The 17734-nt window shown below is 45.4% G+C and overlaps 1 protein-coding gene across 5 annotated transcripts in view; it reads left to right on the top strand.

Moving 5' to 3' along the window:
• LOC116845084 (terminal nucleotidyltransferase 5C) overlaps nucleotides 1-17734 on the top strand; it is a 143571-nt gene that overhangs the window by 87798 nt on the left and 38039 nt on the right. Inside the window, exon 2 of one of the 5 annotated variants that reach the window (XM_032817436.1) lies at nucleotides 5543-5621. The exons of the other annotated variants lie outside the window; for them this stretch is intronic. The gene's annotated coding sequence lies outside the window, so the exon portion shown is untranslated. The remainder of the gene's footprint in view (nucleotides 1-5542; nucleotides 5622-17734) is intronic. 5 annotated transcript variants of the gene reach the window in all.

A 17734-nucleotide genomic window follows, 5' to 3' on the forward strand; every position in this document is an offset into this window, starting at 1 on the left:
TCTCTCTCTCTCTCTCTCTCTCTCTCTCTCTCTCTCTCTCTCTCTTCCTCTCTCTCTTTTTCTCTGTTTCTCTCTGCCTTCTCTCTCGATTACCTTTACTCGCCCTTCTGTCACACTTCTCTCTTTTTAGCGCTTGTAATCGCCGCATAATGCGACGAGGCGAGGCGAGCCTTTCATTTGCGAGGGTCGCGAAAAATCGTTATTCGTTTCCGAGCGCAATGTCGCAACGCCAGTCTCTCTTCTGCAGACTTTTTTTAATGAAATTCTCCATTAAAATGATCAGGCGATTCGCAGTCCCATTTGGGAGGAGGGTATAATTTGAGATACGGTTTCGCAATATTAGAAGCGAAATCGTAGGAGGACGTTTCTCGTTCCTCTCGTTGTCGTCGCGCTACAAAGTAACGCTCGGTCTTGGCGGGCGCGCGCGCAGCGCTCATTCGCGCAGCGAGCGCGTTGCTCAATATTCCGCAGAACCTCTCTCGCGCGCTCCCATGTTTCTCTTCCCTTGATTCCGTGTGACTCCGCGGCAAACTCGCCTCGTATTTTCTCAGTCTCACATTCAGCCGAGTGCGTTTTATCGGAATAAGCACACAAGGCGCGATGCAAATCGCGTTATTCAAGCCCGTCTTTCCAATCGCTGCCTTCCTCGCCACTCCCGCCCCCTCACCGCGTTTTCGCATTATACGCACGTCGCGATCTCGCGTGCAATTGAAGAGACGTAGGAAAAAAGAAGTGCACCTCGAGAGACAGTACTGACTCTGGTGGTCGGCCAGGTCGGAGTCATTTCTCCGAGCGGATCAGTCCTGAGTCGAGATCCAGAGAAGTCCGTACGACAATTTCGGAACACATTCTCTTTCTCTCTTTCTATATATAGAATATCTACATACACCCACACAGACGTATACACGTGCACTTATCGTGGCACTTACCAGGACTTGTTTTGATATATCGCTTACGGACATGCGCTCCGGCATTTTCTTTATCTTGTCCACGATCAGATGTTATTAATGGAGCGAGGCGTGCACCTTGCGCACGCTTCTTGTTTACGATTGCGTTGCTTTCCTTTCATTATCGCGGCGTTACGCACGTTAATGCGTCGTCCGAGACCGTCTATCTCTCTCTTTCCCCTTTTATTTTTCATGGCCGAGCGTCACGCGTTCTCGTCGTCCATTGGGTCAAGTGCGGCTACGAGCATCATTACATACATTTCGTTTGCATCTATTTTCTCTCACCGTTTGTTCGCTCGCTCCCTCGCTCGTACTCGTATCCATTCCCGTCGCAATCTCTCTTCTTCTTTCTTTCCTCTCCCTTTCTTTCCGTCTTCTCTCCATTCTCTCTCGCGCATTCGAGCTCGCGCATTATTCGTTCGTTCGTGTCGACCGTGACGGTGTGTGTCCGCTTTCGCGATTTATTTCCGCAGTTGCGCCGTCGCTCCGCTGTTGCCTTCTGTTATTTTTTATCACAGAAAAGTTCGCTCTCCGCGGACTCCATTTTCTCCGTGCGCCAATGTGGCTGAGATACACCTCCCACGTGTTTCCGCCGTGAAACAACCTCGTGAGTTCGCTGGAATTCGCGAGATTGAAAATGGGGAAGATGACGAATTAGAGCGATCCTCTTGCGCACCCAGGAGAACGTAATCTTATTCTTGGACGATATTCTCTTACGTATGGCTTGGAGAGTATTCTCCTAGAATCAAAAGAAAAATATTCCAACACTCCAAAAATGAATTCTAGTTGCAAAGTGCTAATTTCGTAATACTAGAATAATAGCCAGATCTGTTGCTGTCGAAAAGGAGAGAGAGAGATCCTTCCCGGCTGCGGGATATACGAAGATATAAAAGGTTAATTTCGAGGCTCGCCCACACTCGTTCTCACACACTCGCGTCTCGAGCTTCTGGTCCCGACCGAGTTACGAAATCCGAGATTCCCCGAGTCAGAGCCAGGAAACGGCTCCTCGCGCTCTTATATCGTAATCGCCCATCGCTGTGCCGCGGCGAGAGAGGCGAACTTTTTTTAACTGCGATTAGATTCACCTTTCTATTCATTCGACATGCATAATTGTTAAATAACCCGCTGGAGAGTGCAGTATTTTACGTGGTCGCGCTCGCGTCTAATAGAGTTGCGAAAAGCCCGCTAATTGTAATAATCGATCGAGAGCAAACACACGCGCGCGCGCCACATGTGCATACATACACACGGCTAATGCGATCAGTTCCGGCAGACATTTTCGCAGCGCGCGCGAAAGTACCTCGGCGGCGGATCGGCCTTCGAAAACGCGATAGAAAGTCCGGGAGAAAAGATTTTTCGCGCGCTTCGATCGTACTTTGCGAGCGACTGTGCGTGCAGCACATGTAAAATTCCACCGATTTAAAGCGTCTCTCATCGAGAAATTCATCACGATTCAATATGCGGTAGCGAATTTCTCCGTTTCAAGCAGCAAATTTCTCTGATGCGTTTCTCTCTCTTTCTCGTTTTCAAATCACCTCGATTGCGACGCGGGACACCCTGTATATTTGGAGCGGTCGAGCCGAAGTAAGACGTAAGGCGCGCGTGCACAGACGTTCGAAACAGGTGACGGCCGTCTAAGGTAAAAGTGCATAATTAATGTCCGTCTAAATACGGTGTGGCGAGACGAAAGACTTACCTCGGCGCTGACTGACTCCGCGCGGCCAATTAGAGGCCGGCGAATGTCGGGCAGCGAAAAACGGCCCCCAAAGTGGTCAAGCTGAATTGCGTTCTTTCGAGTACTTCTTTTTTCTTACTCTTTTCCTTTCCTTCTCTCTCTCACACACACACTCTCCTGTCCTTCCCTCCCTCTCTCTCTCTCTCTCTTTCTTTTCTTTCTTTCCTCTTTCCCGCGCTTGTGTTCTCTCCTCGCGCCTTCCTGCCTATATCCTCTTTTTCGATCGTCTTTCTACACGGCCTTGAGGGCCGGCACTTATTTCTCTTTACCGTCGCGGTTTCGTCATCGATCGCGATCACGTGTCTCTCGCGTGCGGAACGTATCTCCCGCGCGTATGCATTTCTCTTCACTTTTTTCCAATTAACGCGGAAGTCGCGTTCGCTCGTCTCGAACGCGACAAAGTTAAGCGCGAACCGCGCGCTGAGGATGCATCTTGTTAGGCGCGAGACGCAATGTGTTAAAAAATATGTAGGAGTATGTCGTACGATACACTTTGCCTCTCTCTCTCTCTCTCTCTCTCTCTGTACAGTGTGTCATTATAATGTAGCAGCCGAGCGAAATGTTGCTACGCGCTCAGGCATGACATATTAAATTCCGTGAAATTACATATTATGAGACAATATTGCGTAAGTCGCACAAAGTAGAGTGTGCGAAACCAGAGTCGTATACAACGCGCAGCTACTTGAAACTCGCCGAACGATTATACCTCGATGTAACCTGACGTATATACCTTACATACATATCCAGCTAGCCAGCCAGCCACCGAACCGAAAGCGCGGCCTGCGGTTTGCGAGGTGCTCGCGAATTTGCCGGTTGTGCAAGTGAGCGAGAATCATCGACGACTATCGACGATCAGAGCGCGAGTACCACGAAAATTGCGCGCGCGCACCACGTACGGCTATCTCGGTTTTGAACGAGGCGTTGAAAGTTCGCGTTTGATCGCGGATTACGTTCCTGCAGTCGTTAATGGCTGGCCGCTAACTGCGGCTCTCGTAACTCGTCGACGCGGTGAGATTCGCGGAAAAGTGGAACGTCGCGCGGGATCGGTCGATGGAGGAGCGAAAACGAGATACGGTGTACACCGCGAGAGCTGCAATGAAGCCCGAACGTTTCCTACATTGATGCAAAAAGCGTTCGGCGGCTATAATTGCGCGGCGGATTGTAGCCAGGGGAACAATTTTCGCGATAAACGCCGCGCCACACGTTGGTGTTAGTGGTAATAACTTCATACGCATATTGTTACCGCTGCTTTTCTTTTCGTTGTAACAGCAAAAAGCATAATTGGCGCCGATCTAGCGAGAGAAATTGTGAGCGTCTTCTCTCTTCCTACTTCTCTCGCGGTGCTGGCTGGCTGGATATGCGCGTGCGTGATCATCGTACGTGTCGTTTACGCTAATCGTCAGTCATCTTGACAGCTGCAAATATCGTATCATATTGTATCCGGACGGGATTAGAAAGATTAGTGACTCTTGACCCAGGAAACGTTCAGCAGTGCATTGGGCATTAATCGATGAGAATTTCCTTTGACCGTACGATTAATTGACAGATCAGTCATCAAGACGAATCAATCGTCATGCATAAAGTACGACAAACGTTATCTTATCGACAATGGTGAAATTAATTATCAATAAAACTTTTAGGTATAGCTCGTTACACAGAGATGAATAATTAATTCCATCAAACGATTCAATTATTTGTGCTTACATACATGTGACGAGTGATCGATGTTGACTATTGATTTGCCGCTTACTCTAGTCCAAGAAAATTCTCATCGATCAACGTCCGACACTGATGCTACTTTTCTCGACTTTTTTTGCCGAAAATTTGTGCACTGTGCTCGTCACAGTGCTTCAACCGCGCTTCGCCGCGAGACTCGCTTGTTCTTGAGAGCCGCGGGACTCGAACTCGCTCTAGTTTAGCCCTGCTGAAGGAATGTGGCTAGTTTTCAAGGTTCGCTGGCACGTACCAGGACGTGGTATGCACCTGGAAACGCGCGCGACGGTGAGCAATAACCGATCTCGTTATGATTGGTAAATCAGCAGCCACGGCTGCTGCGTGAGCGTTGTCACTTTGCATGCCTCCTTATTTATTCCTTCCTCTCGTTCTCACGTCGCTGTTTTTCCCCGCGCGACGTGACCGACATGCTCTTTGTGCTCTCAGACCCGTGACAAGTGCACGAATAGCGGGGATTCTTCGCGAAATTTCGCGAACGTCGTCATCCGCGCGGCATTTTTCGAATCTTCAACAGTAAATATTTTGCTTCCGAGGCAAAGAGAGAGAGAGAGAAGTGGAACAGGTATTTTCTTTCACTTTGCTCATTCTTCTAGAATCCTCTCTCCGCTTTCGCATACTCGACGTTAATATTTCCGCGCAATTAATTCCCCCGCACGCGTTTCCGCAAAGGAAGATGCACGCGAAAATCCATCGGACAGAGATCGAGCGCGCTTTCTCCCGCGGTCGTTCAAACGCTCCGCCGTCCTTTCCTGCTTTATGGCGATTTTGCGCTCGCGCTTGTCACGAGTACGATCGTCGTCCCTGTCTGATTGCTTTCCTCCAGGGCGACACCACCAGACGCTTGGCCGCGAAGTCGCAAGAAAGAAGCCGCGACGGCGCCGCGAACCTTCTGCCGCGGTCACTCGTGGGAGGAGTCGCGCCTCTGTCAAGGTCCGCCGAGTATTCTTATCGAGGTGGCGGCTAAGTACTCCGTCGTGTCCCACATCGGTGTATCGCGCGAGGTCGCGCGATCCGCAGATCGCAGCCACCTGCGAAAGGTGAACGCGACGCGAGTCTGCCGCGCTATGGGTTCCCGGAAAGCCTCGACCGAGAAAACTGTTTTTTTTTTTTTCTTTAATTCTTCCAGATTAATCAGTTCGGGAACGATCGTTGCAATCAATTACAGCGATAAGACGTGACGTTAGTTCAGAATCCTGCAAATCAAGGTACGATTATATTCGATCCGGACCGAATTCATTATCAAACACAACCTACGTCTATGACCGCTTTGATGAAGTCCCGAACTTGTTTGCGTATTGACAATCATCCCGATCAGAATATATAATATAGTGTAGTAAATATGTTGGTATGTGCCCTTACCTGTTTGTTCTGAATTAACTATGATGAAATAATCTGTAGAACTATACAATTCTTCGTACCCCGAGTTTACGGTACTATTCACGTAACTCCAACCAAGCCACAAAGCATTCGAGATTACATGAGAATTATAAGCCAATTTAGCTTGAACAGGTTGATTCCAAGCAGTTAGGTGGCTTGTACAAGATGATGTTGTCAGGTCCTGATTGTAAGTAAGGTCGTGATTATCAATAATCCTGACTATTAGTAAAATTCTGATTTTGTTGCGTTACACGACTTACCAGGACCCGATGACATCATCTTTTACAAAACTGATACAACTGGTTAAGATCAATCTGATCACGAGCATAGTGTCAATTTCTAGTCGGGATTTTGCTGACGAGAAAAACGTCCCAGACGCGCTCTGACTTCACCAAAGTGGAAGATACAGGTCGACCCAGATTATAGTCGATAGTGAATCGGGCTGAATCGAGCGCTATGGAGCCCTGACTTGCGCAGGGCTTTATATTAGTCCTGATCACACAGTGTAATCTTCCTTCTTCACGCGGAATCGGTCGGTCGGTTTTGCGCGAGCACACGGCGCGGCGATGCTTCATTTGTCAGTGTCTTGTTTGCCGGCACAATACCGAGACGCGCGCGCGAAACTTCTTCCACGATAACGATGTCAGACACTTGATAGCGGACATCGTAGTTCTGTAGATCAAAGGTCGGTAACCGCTGGTCGGGTCCTCGCTTCTATTCGAACCCTACACTGTACATGTGCGACTACGGTATAGGTCATCGCGATCGCTTTGTAAATCCCTCTACCTGTCTCACCCACTCGTCATTTTTATGCGCGACTCTTCTCTCTCTCTTTCTCAAGCGAAGTAATGCAAAATTCCACGAAAATTTCAGATACAAATCGAAGCACGGTGAGCGAGTCGAAATTTCAGTCCTACTTGCGATACGAAATATTCCATTTAACGTCTGATGTGTCATTTCTTATTTTTCTCTTTTATTTCTCTCTCTCTCTCTCTCTCTCTCTCTCTCTCTCTTTCAGTTGATTAAACACACTGATCCTTAAGAATATAAAAATGTTCGGAGTTCAGAATCAAAATTTTGATCATCAGAATTTGATAATCAGAAGAGAAGATAGTGATCGTGCAGAGAGAAAGAGAGAGAGAGAGAGCGCGGCTCGTATTTCTACGTTACATTCAGCGCTGAGACAGAAAGAAGGAGCGAATACATGGCTTTGTTTCTCGACAAAATTGCAAGAACTCCGCACGGGCTTCTCTCCGAGCGTGTGTGCACACAGGCAGCTCGTCGATTCAATTCTATTGTACGGGCATCCGTTTCCGATTTATTCGCTCGTTGCGAACGCGTGGCGATTGAATTCGTATCGTGCGGCCCCGCGGTGAGAGTGCAATGATTTGCGCGTTCTCAACGACTTGGACCGAGAGCGCTCACGGAGCCCTCGGGGATCCATTTCCACTGTCGGTTGCTTAAGCGTCCTGGTTGGTCGAGCGCGCGGACTCCGCGAACAAAGAATCTCGGCTCTCACCTAAATTGACGTCGTGATTTTCCACATGCGCTATCAACTAGAAAGCAAGATAAACACACACAATGTGACGAACCGTCAGGAAAAATTGACTAATTGTCACATGTTTTAAAAGACTAAACTAACTTACTGAGCACAGATAAAAAGTGGGTTTTTTCCTACTAATCTCTTCTCTCTCGTGGACGAAGATTGATAACATGATTACCTTCTTAGCTACGGCTGGACTTTCCGCGGAGCTGTATCTTTGTACCGGCAAAGTTCGACGCGGATTGCGTGTAAACAATGCAGCACTGCGATTTATGTCTGGTAATGCTTTTCACTACACAAGTACATTAAAATACAGTTTTAGATGAATGAATTATAATTTATTAGAAATAAGAGTGAGCCACTATAGTGGCGTACCGTTCAGAAATATGATATACGCGAAAGCTACTATAGTGGCGTAGCTAAGAGGTTAAGTTAACATAAACAATTGATTATCCTCTTAATATAAAATGACGCGAAAACACTCCTCGGCAATAAGTGGCTGATCGGATGAGCGACTTCAAAAATCACGTGACGAACGTTTCACGTTCTCCCACGTAATTGCGTGGATCGACGATCTTTGTCCCGTGTATCTCGTTCCGATATTTCATTGTTCCGTTTTTGTCGTCGCCTGCGCGAAGCAACGAGGAGTTAAGGGTCGTCTACAATGCGGTTTGCCGCAGTTTCGAAGTCGTAGCTCTAGTCTGTGAATCGATCGTGTATCTATTTCCTTCACGTAAATTCGTAAAAAATGAGAAGTCTCATAGACGAGTTCGATAGTCATTTTTTACGAGTTTATGTGAAGGGAATAGGTGCACGATCGATTTACAGATTGGTGCTAGACGACTTTAAGGCCCCTGGGAAACCGCGCGGAACAGTTGATTGACGACGTCAGAAGCGAGAAAACGCGCGTCCAGAATTTTTGCCATTTCTAAGTAAAAAGATACTCGTATGAAAGGACACTCCTGTAAGACGCTCCAGAAACAATTCTCTCTTGACAGTCAATAAATAGCCGTAAAATCAACGCGGCAAGCAATCTTTTTCTTTGATCTACCTTTCCTCATTATTTTGTCACGTTCATTTTATGAGATGTCAAGAGAAAATAATAGTTTTGGGAACTTTTGGCAAATATGCTCAAGCGATTTGTAACATTCTTTCACACAAATATCTTATGTGAGAGGCAAGGATTTTCAGCTTGTTGTTCCTCGCTTCTGACGTCACAATCCAACATGACCGCGTCAAGTATCCGGGAGCTTTAAGCTGACTGCATTGTAGACGATTCTTTACATTCGACCCGCTCCGACTCTCTCTCTCTCTCTTTTTCTCGGCTTCTTCGGCGTCATTTCAATTGTCGCGCGTAATCTTCACGCGCAACGCGCGCGTCGACCGTGATAATAAATAAATGGCGAGGGAGATAGGCGCGAAGAAATGTAGACCACGAGCGGACGAGGCGATAAAGTCCCGGCGCGATTCCGCAAGTCCGGTATCGTTTCGAGCGGATTTGTAGGCGGAACCCGCGCGCGTCCGCGTGTCCGCAAATAAATCGCCGTTGTCTATTATAGATACGCGATTACGTCCATTATGTGGTAAGACTCCTCGCGAAAAGTATTTACATGTCGCCATTATATAATGAGCTTGTTCATACTAACGCGGCAAATCGGTGGGATATGTAAGTGAGCGCGAGTCGCGTTTAACATCGTGTGTTTGTACATTATTTTCAGAGAACTCCGTGCCTCCGTAACTCCGCAGATCCCGGTAAACACACACACACACACACATACACACACCACTTAGGTGATTAATCGCGAATGCGAGATAATTAAATGCCGTTGCGCAAAGTCACGGGCGGGCGAGAGAATCGTTCATTTTGTAGCAGATTTGCCGTAATATCCGTTTATCGCTCTTCGCTCTGAGGAGATATGTATACAAGCTTGAGAAGGACGACAAATTCGCGGACTCGAGAATCACGACTCGGCGAGAAAATACCGTTTCACCCGACTACGAGACATTGTTCTACACTTTACACTCTTGTTTGCGGGTGAAACGATCCCGCTCATTGAGTGTTGACTCTGCGTGCGCGCCGCTCATTAACTTCTCCCGCGAGTCAACGAGTCCTCTCGAGGAACTATTAACCTCTCGCGAGGATGCAACGTAAATGTCAGATCTCTCGAAAATTATTACGTGACTGTCGTGATAAATGTAACATCGGCGACGAGGGGACACCAATTTATTTAACAGCTCGCGTCGTTATTACACTCGACCACTTATTTCTTGTATTTCGACCATCGCCGCGCCACGGTTTATTACATATCGTTCTCTTTTTCTCTCGATTTCCGTGTGAGATATAAATAGATAGAAAAAAAAGAATTTTTTATCTCCCCGTAAAAATATAGCTCGAACTCGTGCAGAACTCCGTGTACAAATAACTCGTACAAATATGCGTGCGATTATGTCACGTAGTTTAGCTCGAGTTAAGAGTATCTCGTGCGCGAATGATTCAGCGGATTTTTCGTACGCTTACGCGTATAAACAGCAGCAGTTCAACTCTCCCGTAACTAGGCAGAGCTCTAGATTTGCCGACAGGCGACATTGAGATTCGATATATCGAATGTGGTTATTTTCTATGCATGGCGATATGTAAAGTTAACCTCAATGATTAGCCCAAGTCGATTAGTCACATGCGACTAGCTTGAATTAGCTTCTGACGTTATAATTCTGTACATCAGAAAAACATTCTTCATTAAATTGTGATGTGGTAAAAATATTTAACGGGAGATTACAACTCACTCAAGCGCTATATAAAGCCTTCTAAAGTTTGATCAACAACGTGCTCTTTGCTTATTGTTTCTCTCCTTATCTCTTTCGGATTAAAATCTTAATTTCTAAACCAAAAGAAAATAAAGAAGAAAAAGAGCACATCAGACTTTAGACAGGTGCGGAGACAATATAGTGCACTTGGGTTTTGTAATTCAAGTAGCCAATGAGACGAAACTTTTCAATGTCGCCTCTCTGCTAATCCAGGCCTCCAGTTCTGGCTTGCGAAACCATTCAGAAAAGTAGAACGAAAACAACAACGTCACGGTGAGAAGGAGAAAAAGAAGAGCACACTCTGGAACGCGTGTCTTTCAATGACGCGAGATTCCTCATAGTATTTTATTTAATAACGCACTTTCGCTGTCAATGCGACAAAAACGCCGTACGCGTTGTGCAAACACTAAGTGACGGTGAAAGTGTTAAGCTGCGACAGGCAATTCCTTAATTCCGGCTAATCGTAAACGATCGTCGTTTTGGATCCTTCCCCTCTTCCTCGATCTTGACTTTATTTCGCTCGATCTTGATTTTATTTCGCTTTCGTAAGACCTGTAAGGCGATTTTTTACGTAAAATCGTTCGTTCCTATCCTTCTCGCGCGCGTTTAACGGACTCTCTCGACGCCGCGTAACACCGCGCACGCTACGTCTCCTATTTAATATACATATGAATCGTCCTTGGGCTATTGCGCCTCTTTTCCTATGATACATCGCGAGCAAGCGAGGAGTGAGAACCGAGCTTCGGAAAAACGCATGCGAATGAGAGGAGGATGCAGTTAGTCATTCACGGTATGCATGTCATTACGGTGCGCTCGAGAACGTGACGTTTCAGCGACTATCGCGCTGAAATTCGACGATCGGTATCGCTCGACAGTCGTCGAGAGTCCAGCACATTCTCTTCTCGCAGTACACACGGCCTTATGGGTCTCCGAACATTTAGATCGAGAGTTGTACAATTTTGATACACATCGGTTCGTATAGTCGTAACCTGAAACTTGTTTCAAGTGAGATTTTCAGGCTCGAATTTAGAATTAGATTGGTAATTTAATTCAGGAAGTTATTCAGGGAGTTGATTGAAAATTAAGAATTCTTCCGTTGAATTACGATATAAATGTCACATATGTTATAATTTAATTGACAAACTTGGATCCAACTCCGAATAATAAATAAACTCTAAATACGGGCCGTGGGCTCGTATTAATAGTCGTTACTTGAAAGTTGTCCCTCACGTGGAATACTTAGATCTGAATTTAGGATTAGATTTGAGTTTTTCACTCTAATGACATAATATATGCGACATTACATTTATAATTGCGATTCAACTGAAAAACTCACTTCTAACTCTGCAATCAAACCTGATTATCTCACTCAAGACAGGTTTCGAGTAACGACTATTAATACAGTTCATAATACTTGAGATTGAAAATCACACGAGTAACTTTGATAATGATAGGGTTATAGCGGTATTAATTATAACGATTTCAATTTTATTCGTGCATGCATAACGCCGAAAATCCCGTAACTCTCGATATAGGTGGAATGTTGTTCGAGTATCTATGACGTACGGCTCGAGAAAAAAGCGTTTGCTATTTGCATTTATAATTGCATAGCGAAATAATTACAAACCACGGAAGCCATTCATTAAATGTTGCCGTAGCATTACCGCTAATAACTTTATATGTACGTCCATGCTATTACTTCTTTATCGGAATAATAAAAAAAGAAAACGATCTGGTTGGCGCCGAAAATTATTGATTCACAGTAACATCGACAGTTTTTCCTTCTCGAGCAGTTTTTCCTCGTCAGTCGCAATCGCCGCGTGGTCAAGGATACACTCACGTATTGTACAGAAAAATATTATTTTATCGCTAAAGATTGTTCAGTTCCTGTTTCTAAGTAATAGTTATCTCTTCAACGAGCAATATTTTCTCTAGAATAATCCTCACACAAAACATACTCGTCACAAATCTCACAAATCTCATGCGCTCACAAAGGAAGAATATATTTTCTTTATAAATATATCAGAAATCTTTATCGAAGGATGCTAGTCCGACTCCAACAAGTAGCCCGAATTCTTGCTTCAATATTCTTTATCGAAATGTACTGAATTTGTTAGGATCCAGAATGTATTTTGAATAAATGTGATGTTCGTGTGATGAGCTTATAATAGATCTGCAGGTGTATAAGTTTACAAAGCATCTGAACTAAGTAGAATTTACGTAAGTGCACACTCACGTAAGAAATGCTTGAGAATTTACTTGCTGGATATGAAGTTTAAACTTTATATATCTCACAAGTGAATTTTCAGATATTTTTCTCTTAACGCAGTATGTATTTCTCTGTGTACGGATTCCCGAATAGCATCTTTGCTATTCTTGATCTTTCCTTAATAAACGTGGACCCTTTTGCTCCAATTAATACGTGCGAATGCGCGAGTACGAAGGAGAGACCTTTTGTTCTACCTTTGAGTGGGAGGCACGCGAAGGTTATTAAACGAAAGTTCCCAAATGCATATTAAAAGCCTCGATTATTTTATCGGGAGCTTGGCGCCCACCGCATGAGACGAGAAGGGAGGTCACTTCCTGGTCGCGCAGAGCGTTCGCTTTCTTTGTTTCGCGTCGAGAGCGAAATCTGCACGCGGACTCGGGGAAAAGAGTGGCTCGCTCGTTCGTTCGTTCGTTCGTTTGCGCGCACGTTCGTGCGCTCATCGCGTGAAAGTACGAGAGCCTAGTTTATCTGACCAACAATGTTGCAGTATTATGGCCGCCACCAGACTCGATGCTCACCGCGAACGTGACCTTTTTCTGGTATTTAGGATAGCCAAGGCATTTGCAAAGGAGATACACTCGCTCGCGCTCGCTTGCGCAGGCCGCGGAATCAATCTTCCATGACATTCTTTCCCGGAATGGCATTAATGGGCGCTGATGACAGAGAGAGAGAGAGAGAGAGAGAGAGAGAGAGAGAGAGAGAGAGAAAGAGAGAGCTAGCGTGACGTGTCGCGCTCGCCGCCGCCCTGCGAAATTTACGCGTTTTCATCGCGCTTACGTCGCGGATCGTGACGTCGTCGCCTCGCCGCTATCGAAATTGCACACGTGCGTGCGTGTGTGTTTGTATGTGCACCGCTGTGCCGTTAAATGTTCGGCTACTTGAAGCACGAGAATGATTCTGAGCGCGCGCTTTAATCGCCGGTCGTTAATTTTCATCGTCCGCGCTGTGTCGGCACCGCGCGAAATCGGCATATTGTGATATGAATGGCCGAACCGTTCGTGGCTTGTCGCGCACGCTAATAACAAAATTACGCCACGAGCAAATAGTACGAGAGAATTCTATTTGGGATAATATTGAGTCGTAATTATTCTTTTTTGTCGACCCGTACGCGAGTTATTATCAACGCGCCAGCGAGATACGCCACCGATTGCATAAGGAATTGCAATAGGTGTATCGGTCGATAGGTTTGCGGTCTGTCGGTCGATCGGTCAGTTGTTATGACTGCCGTGATTCATATCCTATATATATGTTCGTCGTGCAATCGATCCGCGCAAAAAACTCGGATTCTCTGCTCATTCGCAGCCTATACTTGCTCTCCGAGAAATTACTATGTATATCAGGGGGAAGGAGAGAGAGGTATATACACACGGCGCAGTATATCGCGTGGATTCTCAAGCGGGAATTGTGTTTTCCGCGTCGTGAGCGAGAGGGACGGAGGGAGAGAAAAAAACTTCCGTCGAAAATGAGTGTGTCGAGCAGATTTGAATTTTATGAGTTGCATATTTTATCGTACATTGAAAAGCAGAGAGAGAGAGAGAGAGAGAGAGAAGTTAATTTTATGAAAATCATCATTTTTGAAGCCAGCTATTTTTCCCTTCTGTTATTTTAATCGAAAAGTAGTACACTGAGAGAAAAAATATTTAAAAAAAGAAAAGATATTTGCTCGGAGAGAACTAACAACATATGTACTTAAATCTATACATTCTCTTTCAAATTGTGTGTGTGTGTGTGTGTGTGTGTGTGTGTGTGTGTGTGTGTGTGTGTGTGTGTGTGTGTGTGTGTGTGTGTGTGTGTGTGTGTGTGTGTGTGTGTGTGTGTGTGTGTGTGTGTGTGTGTGTGTGTGTGTGTGTGTGTGTGTGTGTGTGTGTGTGTGTGTGTGTGTGTGTGTGTGTGTGTGTGTGTGTGTGTGTGTGTGTGTGTGTGTGTGTGTGTGTGTGTGTGTGTGTGTGTGTGTGTGTGTGTGTGTGTGTGTGTGTGTGTGTGTGTGTGTGTGTGTGTGTGTGTGTGTGTGTGTGTGTGTGTGTGTGTGTGTGTGTGTGTGTGTGTGTGTGTGTGTGTGTGTGTGTGTGTGTGTGTGTGTGTGTGTGTGTGTGTGTGTGTGTGTGTGTGTGTGTGTGTGTGTGTGTGTGTGTGTGTGTGTGTGTGTGTGTGTGTGTGTGTGTGTGTGTGTGTGTGTGTGTGTGTGTGTGTGTGTGTGTGTGTGTGTGTGTGTGTGTGTGTGTGTGTGTGTGTGTGTGTGTGTGTGTGTGTGTGTGTGTGTGTGTGTGTGTGTGTGTGTGTGTGTGTAAGCAATCGTGAAAAACTAAAGTTTTAGGAAGACGTTAATAAAACACATGCTTTCTTACCTGAGAGATATTTTAGAGTAATACAAGTATAAATTTGTTACCAGTTATCTACGAAATAAATTTTTTTGCCTGTCAGATATGTTTTCTCTCAGTGTAGGAAAATAACATACATACGAGATGATTATCCGAGTTAATTCGAACGTTAATTCGAAATACTCCGTCTGACTCTGATGTACTATGTCTCTTGGGAATTGGAGAGTTCACAAAGATTCGTTGAAACTCGTGAAAACTTGAGAGACCGACTATCGAGGAGAGACAGATGTGTGTCGCGGAAGCGCCGAGAAGAACTCGGACGTTCTCTGGCTGTGAAGGCAAAAACGTGCCGTGCAGCATTGCACATCCCGTCCCCAAAGCGTTAAAATATTTCCAACCAGTCGGTGAAGAGTTAGTAAATACAGAGTGGCAAATATACAAAACGACCACTAAGTACTCGCGCGTGTAACTGTCGGAAGGAAAGTCGATTTGAAGGAAGAGACGCCACGGCTCGTTGGGTCGATTAATCGACAAATTGATAACGACGGGAAGCTATGCTAACAAACAAATCGTTGTCGTTCGTGGGATTCCGACGACGACGACGGCCACGACAACAACAACGGCGACGACAGAATAACGTAAGCTCGCCTCCGCCGCGTCGCAGCTTGCGTGCTGCATCGAGGACGTGCATTCACGTAAGTCTTCGATAGCTTTGTGCAACGCGTTACGTACGGCGTAACGATCGCCGGCTAATTAGGTTGAGCTCGTCGAGCGTTTCAATTCCACTACGGCACTGTCAGCTCCATTTTTGGCGACGTTACCGCCGTTTATTTAGCCATTTCGGACTAATGGACCGCGGGCATACCGTGCGTGTCCGCGAGTGAGTTACGAATGTACGCCGTGAGTCACATTCCTGCGCCGCGACGATCTTTCGTCCCGCGTGGGCAAAGCGCGCGCGAATGATAATTGATTTATTTTGATGCACCTTCGCTTCGTCGAGTCGATTCGCGCTGCAGGCCGTGATTGGGCGTTCACGACGTCGGACGGGAGCAGCGCGCTCGTTTCCTACGCGGATAAGAAAGTGGAAGAAAAAGAGAGAGAAGTGTATCTGCTGCAATTGCGCACTGAGATAATTCTACGCTTGGAAAATACTGCAGTTTTTTTCTCATACAAATTCTTTCCTACCTCGCCGAGAGAACAAATATTAAAGAGAAATAAGAAATGTTTATTCTGTGGGTATCAATATATAACTTGTACCAATATGAAATGTGTTTGTAACAAGGAAATGCATTTTCTTGAAATCTTGGCTTTTTCACAAAAGCGATTGTTTGTTCCACTTAATTAAAAGAATTTTGTAAACACATAATTAGTTCCCACCGAATACTATTTTATATATTTTGGATATTTTTTTTCTGAATGTGTAGTGCAGAAACAGAATGTGTGTGTGTGTGTCAGTAATGTTTGTCTTGCCAAGTAAAATTTGCCAAGTCACATTTCTCAATAGCACATTTTGGTTCCTAAGATATAAATAACACAATGAAAGGATAATAAGTTATTGTGAAACGTCGATCTGTTTCTCGGTTACAAAATTCTGTAATAATTCTCACTATAAAATTCTCTCCGTGTAGTCAGCCATGTTTACAGCAAGTATCACTATATTGATAGTATTGATAGTAATAATCTCATATGCATATTGTGCACTATTGCTGATTGGAACAAGAGAAATACAATTCGCGGCAACACTGATGAGAATTTTCACGAGATTAATCACCTCTTTCTCTCTCTCTTTCTTTTTCAATGTTTTGCACGAAAGGTTTCCCTCGCGCTTTTCCGGTCTGCAGCATGTCTCGAGATGTATTCAGGATGACATTTTTACCTGGAAGCACTCGCGATTATTCTCCGCTCGGGAATCCCGAAATTCTCCCGTTCCCGCCCCAATATTAAAAAGTATTACACGACAAAACGGGTGGATCTGAATTAGTTTCTCTACCGTGTGTTTACCGAATAACTTGCGGAATTGCCGGACGATTTCGCAAATTGCCGCCATTATTTCCAGCCGGCTCCGCCGATGACGTCGCGAAGCCGCCCGTAATTATTCCTTGTCGAAACAAATTACGAGATCAAGCCTGACTACAGTACGCTCGGTTGAATGTTACGCGTTAGCACGACGACTGACTAACCAACCGACCGACCGACCAACTGATTGACCGACTGACTGACTGACGCGACGACTAACGCCATCCGCGCGATTCTTAGTGCGATTTCTCTTAATTAGTGCCGCTCTGTATCGGGGCGACACACGCGCGTAATCACATGGCGTCATATCGTGACCGAGTGCGATTTCTGTCCCGTTCCGATTCATTATCAGAGATCGAGACGCGCGCGCGACGAAGCTCCGGCATTGCGTAATCGCGTGCGATCTTTCATTGAGTGTATCGCGTTACTCATTGAGGTTCGAGACTGTTCCGTCGCAGGAGGCGAAGGGGAAAGGAGGGGGGCTCGCGTAGCACGTCGAAATCGTCCCGTCACGTAAGATGACGAGCGAAATGAAGCGACGAGGAGTCGCCTTTCACGAGGTGTTTACAACGGTGGCGCAAGGCGTCGCCTTACTTTGACGCGTTGTTTACGGTGCGAGCAGCAGTCCGATTCTGTCCCCCCATTGTGTGTAGCTGCGCGTCGCGGTAGTTTGAATAAAGGCCGAGTAATAAAACGCCGCTTGTTACACGGAGGAACGTCGTAACGCTGTGGCAAAAAGTGTGTATCACAACTTTAATAATTTTTTTTTTTTTATAGAATTTCAATATTAATTTTTCAATATTAGCTAACTTTGTAGAATTAGTTTTTAATGTTATAGGAAATTTGTTATCTAAAAATAAGAAATAAGATAAACGTCCCAGTGGCCGAACATACATGTCTCAATGATTGACATATTGGTTTTGTATTTTTCTTTGTTAAAATGCTTTTCAATATACAAAACAACATAATAAATGAAAAGAAATATTTAGT

This window comes from Odontomachus brunneus, unplaced genomic scaffold (assembly GCF_010583005.1).
Source record: "Odontomachus brunneus isolate Ranch 3 - 2012 unplaced genomic scaffold, Obru_v1 Obru_scaffold_004, whole genome shotgun sequence".
In the NCBI taxonomy this organism is placed as follows: domain Eukaryota; kingdom Metazoa; phylum Arthropoda; class Insecta; order Hymenoptera; family Formicidae; genus Odontomachus; species Odontomachus brunneus.